The sequence below is a fragment of the Anarrhichthys ocellatus genome, unplaced genomic scaffold (genome assembly GCF_004355925.1).
Source record: "Anarrhichthys ocellatus isolate YVR2014 unplaced genomic scaffold, GSC_Weel_1.0 scaffold5, whole genome shotgun sequence".
In the NCBI taxonomy this organism is placed as follows: Eukaryota; Metazoa; Chordata; class Actinopteri; order Perciformes; family Anarhichadidae; genus Anarrhichthys; species Anarrhichthys ocellatus.
The window spans coordinates 478,936-486,865 of NW_022280035.1; positions in this window are offsets into that span (position 1 = coordinate 478,936).

A 7,930-nucleotide genomic window follows, 5' to 3' on the forward strand; every position below is an offset into this window, starting at 1 on the left:
CTTAGTTTTAATCTTAATCCTTAATCAGCAATTCCGCGCGACGTACCTGACCTTGAACCAAACGACTTCATTCATCAAACTCGCGTTAAGAGAAAGTAGATCCGCTGCAGCTTTCTGTTTTTTGCTCTCCACCTTTTCCCACTCGCTTTGCCCCCTTGCACACCTGGCCTGTTACACGAACACGAACACCCCCCCCCCCCTCGCGCCGCATGCAAACAGACGGACACGATCCGGCTGCCTCACCTTCGCAAAGGTGTCCCCGCTGAACGCCATCTGCCAGAACATCTACGCTCGGCCGGGTCTGCAGCAGAGCGGGGTGTCAGACCGGGGCCAGGCATACCTTTGCTGCTGATTAGTGTGATTGACATTCAAAGCTGTACCGGGGTTTCTACTGATATGTAAACCTGTTAGAGTTGTTACACAATCAACTGTGTAATGAAAAAAAACAGAAGGAATATTTCTTCATCCATAACATCAAGACGGACTCATTAGTTACACAGAGTCCTCTTCTCCATGTCATGGGATTATTATTGTGTAACAAGCTAATTATTCTACATTAGATAATCAATACAACATACCTGTACAATGTACTAGTTTAGTGATCATCTGTGAAGAATACAAATAATGGAAATAACTTTACATCCTGCATCACCGTACAGATGCATCAGCAGCAGAGACTTTAAGGAAAGTTAAGAGACAAAACTGGAACAAACAAGAAAAATGTACGTGTGAGTTTATATGTTTTGGGTCAAAATAACTTCATTAATCGATCACGGTTTATTAAAACCAGCGTTGTGTGTATATATACATATATATTTATATATATACATATATATATGCATATATATATATATATATATATATACAGTATGTATAGGCCATTAGGTGTTTAAATGTCTGTCTTGGTAGGACAGTATCTGACAGTATCCACCACGAACTAGCATTAGGAATGACTTGATATCTCAGTTAAGATGTAGAGTTGGTTGGGTAGGTGAGTAAGCAGATGATAATAATAATAAGCAAAGAGCATTAATACCAGCACACTAATCCTATTCAGTGTCGGAATTGTGAGCATATTTAATTGAAAACATACTCCGATGAGGCAGATAATGACGGATGAATTAACACAGCTGTGCACATTTTACATTTGATAAATACCACTTGTGTCCTTGTGTACACAGGCAGTTAAAACCCTGATAGCATGTATTCAAGTGACCAGCTTCAAATAATGAAGTGAAGTTGTTAAGGTTTTGGTAGCTGGGATGTTCCTGCTTAACTGTCATTCACAATCTCACTGCTTGTAACATCGTTCTCAGTGTCACGGACTATCCTCTGTTTTTTTTACTTGATCTAATATTTAATCTATTTATTAATCTATGTATTATATCTCCTGCGTTCGGATTGTTCTTGGACCTAATTACTCTTCTCTAAATGGGAAGAATGCGTCCGTCTGGACCGAAGCCGGGCCTTTCTTTGTCCTCGGCTAACTCCCTAAAACACAAACCGTTGAGTTAGAATGACTGTCTGCGTACCGCATTGAACCAAATTGCACTACATTGCCAATATAAATAGTTTTGTCTGTGAACATTAAGATGCTATCTCTCTTACATGAACCTGCCACTCTCCAGCACCGGATATTAGTCTAATTAGATTCTCCTCTGGCAGAGTAGTGAATTAGATTACACGTAATTCAAATATGCAACCGCATCACGGTGCAAGCTGCAGGGAGCCGGTGGACTGAGCTCCCCTGGTGATCTGTGAAATTGTGTGGGGGGTGTCTGTAGAATGTAATATTATATATTGCTACGCATTACCATTTCTATGTATCGTCATCATATCAGATCATATGTAAAAACAGGCTGTTATTGATGTATGACTCATGCATGAGGGCGGTTCATCACTAATTCACTTTAATAAAGAAACTGTCACGCATGACAGCCTGGGTGCAATATCAAGAGCTTCACTCACTTCAACTCGGAGGGAAAATAGAGACTATCATAGTGAAACGCCGAGTCGCCATTATTCATTTCTCTGCTTTGCAGAAAGAAGCTGTGCAATCATTCAACATGCACCGTGCTCCTCATCCCGTGTGCTCAATCTTCGCCTCAGACGAGTTTTAATGTGGATTGTTCTTGTGCCTGAGACACATTATGCCTTGAACTGTTTTCCCACTAGACGTCGAGTGTACCGGACTTTTCAAATCAATCCGTACCTTCACTTGCTTTAACAATGATAAAACCGGGTCAAGGCTTAATGATGACCAATGATTAGGATTTATCAAACAGCTGTCGCACTCCAGACATTGTGCAATGGCCAGAAGTCATTCAGGCAGTGAAGTCCACTTGTACAGTCAACTAGAGTTCTGGTCTGAGAGAGCTGCAGTCCCCGGTTTCATCTCCTTAAACACCGTTTACATGTTGCATTAAAAAGAAACGTGTGGAATTTGCAAGCCGTGCCGCTTCCATCCTTTTTACCCGAGGTGCTTTGGAGTCGGCGCTCCTATCGCACCTGCGATGATGATGATGAAGTTGCGGTAATTTAGCAGAAAGCCTCACTGACTGAACAAAGTCAAAACTAAGAGAAATGGATTTCCAGCACCGCCACTCCCTCAAAGCAGCCCGACTGCTCGATTTGTCATCTTCAGTTTGGCCCTTTCAGCCGGATGTTGTGACGTCGTTGGACGGAAAGAGTGAAGCAAGTAAAAACATGGTAAAGCTCTGTGTAGCCCTGCTCTAAAGTGAGTAACATGTCCACTGTAGACTTACAGCCCACTGTCGTCTTTAGTCTCACAAGCTGGATGCAAGGAGAGCAGTGTGTTCCTCTCCTGTGTGTAGGCCTGCTGGACATCTAAACCTCGAGGCTGCTCCTGTAAGCAAAGGTAACATGAACAGATACTTCATTCACATGCAGAATCTGGAGGCAACAGGACACGACTTTGGCATCAAAATAGTTTCCGTTTGTAGTCCGAGTAGCATCGACTGTTGAGGTGAGAGCAGGCCTTGGTTGAATCCAGGCAGTCCGTGTGGAGAGCAAAAGAGGTGAAAAAAAGCGTTCTGGGAACAAACCGGCTATCGTCAGACGATGGTTTTGCTTCTGATTGGTTTGAAATCAGCTGGTAAACTGGCTACTTGTGAAACAACGCGGTCGTCTCTCAACTCACACACACACACACAGAACAGGAAGTTGACCCGGATCTCTGCTGGCTGAACCGAAACCCCAGATATATGACCCCTTGTCCCCAGAGGCTTCTCACCATCAGACCGATAGCCGACGGGCTCCGAGACTGAGGCAGCACAGCCCACAAAGAAAGAAAGAAACACAGAAGGTGGTTCTCTGCTTGATCTTCTTGAGGCGGAAGTAAGAGAGGAAGCGTGTGACTCTGTCATCGACTAATCACGTTACATTCTGCTGACCTTGCATACCCAGCTGACATTCCTTCAGGGTGGATTTAATAATCTGAAAAGTACAAATTTAACTGGATTAAACGTTTAAGCTTCAAGAACATCTTAAAATAGAGACTAACATACACTAATAGTGTGTGTGTGTGTGTGTGTGTGTGTGTGTGTGTGTGTGTGTCTGAGAAAGGTCTTAAGAGTCTGTGACAGTTTCATAAATATTTAGCCAACATTAATCGGGGTTCATGACAGAATGAAGTCTGTGGTTTATGTAACAGTCAGTAAAGGTTCAGATTATGGGTTCTTTATCTTATTTTGGTGATAAAACGAGCACCATTTTCTTTTCCTTTATTCAACTATTCTTCACATGTTCATGTGTTTTCTTTTTGTCTTAAATTTCTCGCCACAGCGTTCCATAAAGTACCTTTAAGCAAAGTGTGCTCAACATCTTGCTTGCATCTACATCCTTTTCTCTAAGCCTGCATCCTTCATAGAGTCGCATCATATCCTGCTCAATCCTCCGATAAATCAGTCAGCGCTCCACTTTCTCTGAGCTTTACCTCCAACACTTTGTTCAGAGATGCTCGACTAATTCTGTCGGTATTCAGCCAAACCTGATGGATGTTTCCCCACAATAATACTCCGTGTTTTGTTAAGATTTGATTACCTAACCTCGTCATGAACCCCTGTCCTCTGTTTCTGCCAAATGGCCTCACTGTATTTACTGTGACTTGATTAAAAAGCATTCATTCTGTGAGGTGTTATTGGAGCAGATATTCAGATTCTTACTCAGTGATTTATGGATTCATGGTATTTACTGGAGACAGGCGTGTGGCGTACAGCAGTCTGTCACTCGGATAACCTCACACACACACACACAGTCTAACTCCACTGGATCTCTACACGTGGCTGAAGCGTGGAATTTACATTATGTGTTGAGCATTGTGAATAAAATGTTTATTCACAGCAAAGATACCATTACAGCATGTGGAGGGATGTTGTATGGTAATAACTCATTTTATTCATTTTAAAATATACAATAAGAATATTCCAGAAGCAGCATAAAGCAAATGGAACATAAACATTTCAGTTTGTTCATGACTCAGTGACCTATAGGTGAAAAATGAATATTTTAGTTGTAACGTTACAGTTGTCGTGCCGTGATGTCATCGGTGGACAATCTGAATTTAAATGAGAAAGCCACAGATTTCACACATCACAATCAGTCAAAAAGTGGTATTAGTCATTGCCCATTATCGAGTTGCATTGTGGGAAGTGTAGGATACTACGTCTTTTAAAGCTTTGCACATACTGTCGGCCTAAAAGTCAGGATATTGCGGCATGCGTTACATCAATTGTTTTTCTATTTTCTCTCGTAAGCAAACCCAGTTTCCTAAAAACTAAAAAAAAGATGTTTGTACAGAAATAAGTTTTGAAGGAATCGTAATGGCACCAAAATGACATTCATCAACATCGTGAGAAAACCTCAACCACCGTCAGACTAAAGCTGAAGAGAAACCAGCACTGAGATCTCTTTAGATCACTTCTTAAGACGCTGTTTCACAGACTGGCTTTCACGCGATGTCGTCGCTTTTCTGTTTTATTTGTATTCGCTGATTTGACTGCATTATTTTATTTATTTCTTAGTGTATTTGCATCGTGTCGACTGTCTCACTGAGCTTTCTGTTGTTGTTGTTGCCTCTCTTCGGCTGCGTTGTCCGTCAACGCAATTTGTAAACTCTGTTTTTAAAGGTGCTCTATAAATAAAGTTATTATTATTGTCACTTTTTTGTTCTTTTCTACTTGTGTTCTGTGTATTTGCATCTGTATATCGTCACTTGTTGTGTTTCTGTTGGGGACTTGCGTTCTTGCTAACTTGAGTTCACAGCTTGTGTTTTTATTCTGACGTTCATTAACATGCTTATCGTTAATAAACCAATAAATAAATAAAATGAGAACTAGTTTACTTGTTTTCTTACAATATCCGCTCACAGTGACGGCAGCATCGTCAGACTATATTTTCGGGTTACGTGTATCAGCACTCGGTTCAGGTTGTGTTAAACTAATCACGTAGAACATTTTCATTAGTTTGTGACATTTCATCTCCAGCTGAGCCGGACTCAACTAATGCAGGAGGTGAGGCACGAGCTGTTCACCCTCTTGAAATGAAATTTCAGTTGATTTCCTTGTGGGCTCATTTATTCCAAACTAATCTCTGGATGTACGTGTAAAGATGAAACACATTAGGCCTGCAGGAAGTGATCATTAAACACTGAGATAACGCGCGTACCTCTCCCATGGTTTTACACATTATGGATGAAAGTGAACTGATAGCAGCCGACAGGTGATAATCAGTAATCGCTCTCGTCTACACTTCCCAAAGATATGTTTTTCTATCATTTCTATCATTAATGAGTTATTTGACGCTAAAAAGGAAATTGTGACATCTTGATTCACAGCCGTGATTGACAGCTGCTCCGAATGAAGCGCTGAAGGAACGAGGAATGTAAGCGGAGGCAGCTGGTCTCCTAAACATGAACTTCACATTCAACGAAACCGCAATGTCAATAACGTTTCAAAAGAGACGTGTTCTCTCCCGGAACACTTTTGTTCTTCGGGAACCGCAAACATGTTGAACGCCGTCGTCCTCGTAGGTCAGAGGTCAGAGGTCGGAGCGGATCGATGGAATATCAACAACAGGAAAACAAGCGTCCAACAAATGATGCTTCAAGACAAGTTAATCACAATCAGTGGGAGCATTTTACTGTCCTGTATTAATGTATCCGCTTCACATATGTGTGTGTGTGTGTGTGTGTGTGTGTGCGTGTGTGTGTGTGCGTGTGTGCGTGTGTGTGTGCGTGTGTGCGTGTGTGCGTGTGCGCGTGTGCGCGTGTGCGCGTGCGCGTGTGCGTGTGTGCGTGTGTGCGAGCGCTCGGAGGCCATTGCTGACCCGGCATCTTTCCTCACATCCGCATGTTAGAGCACTTCCACCTCCCCTTCTGTTACTGTGACGGCACCATATGTTTCCCTCTCTGTCCCAAAATCTGATCCCCCCCCCCAGCCCCCCCCCATTCCCCCCCCATTTCCCCCCCATTTCCCACAACACCCATGTTGCCTCATTGCGACCTTCTTTTCACTGAGGACGTTTGCATGCATCCTGGTCTCCCGGTTATGAGTCACACACTGTTTTTGATCATATTTGGGATGTGACGTTTATGGTGCGTGAGACATACAGTGAACTAGTTATTTGTCATTTGTCAGTTATTTGATGTTAACATTATTCAGGTGTGTGATCGCTGTCTTTGGCTTTGTGACATCTCCTAGTACACAAACACTCTCCCAACGCCCAACGCGGTACACCGGTATCACGCCAAGGCACAGTAGTTCTCCATAAAAGCAGAGAAACAGATGTTTTTCCCCGATCTGTCTTTTTTCTTACAGTCTGGAGGAACCCTCCTCTCATTATTATGCGATAGTGAACCGATAAGGCTTCCAGCTGTGACAGGGCCTGCAGTTTCTCTCCCTATAGGGATATAGCTTCTGCAATACCTTCAGCCTCGAGGTAGAGCAATTCCTAAGGTCCTAATCTCTCTCCTCGCTCGTCAAGACCCTGATTATAATGACGGTTCCTTACTTTTCGCGGGACACGTCCGTCCTCACGCTCATCTCGGCTCAGTTGGAGACATCCAGCGGAGACATCGAACATGTAGATTACACGAAGGACGAGGAAGGGCAGCGATGAGAGAGACCTGTTGGGCAAGAGACAACTCATGGGAATCAGTGTTTTCAGTAAAGGATCCCAGCGGCATAATTAACATGTTTTCATATCTGTTCACGGCTCGTGATCGTTTCATCTTTTGCATCATTAGAAAATGTGACGATGCTTCTAACACGTTGTTCCTGCGGGACACAGAGCAGCTGTTTAGTCGAGAGCTTTTCTTTCTCAGTCTGCGTTATTGTTTCTGCATTTAGCCAAGAAAGCCAAACTCCGCTGAGGAGCGAAGTTTTTTTACGAGTTGGTCCCCATTTGATTTGCATTGTGCACGTGCGCTTGGATGCACATTCACACAATGCATATTTCTCACCACCAGTTTCATGCTATTCCTCTGATTGAGCAGCCTGACATGACTCGGATCTCGTAACAGCTCATTGTGTGGTGTTTGCACGTAATGTGTTCAAACGACGTGTTGATGGGACAGAAACAATCCCGACGGACAGTCGCTGAGGATCTTTATGTTGCGGTGGACACACCAATGAAACGCATCCGAGCTAATGTCCGACGCTCACGCGCTAGAGTTGTGTTCATGTCCCAAACTGTTGTTGTGTTATTGTGACGTTACGTTTGAGACATTTTTACGTCATTTAATTAGTTTACGTCCTCATTTGAAGCCACATCAGGATGTTTCTCCAAAACCTAACTAAGTGGTTTTGTTGCCTAAATCTCACATTAAATTGTTTCTGTGGTGTGAACCACAAAAACAAAATATACATTATGCAAACCCTGGGTTCTATCTTCATTAATTATAGATCTAAAT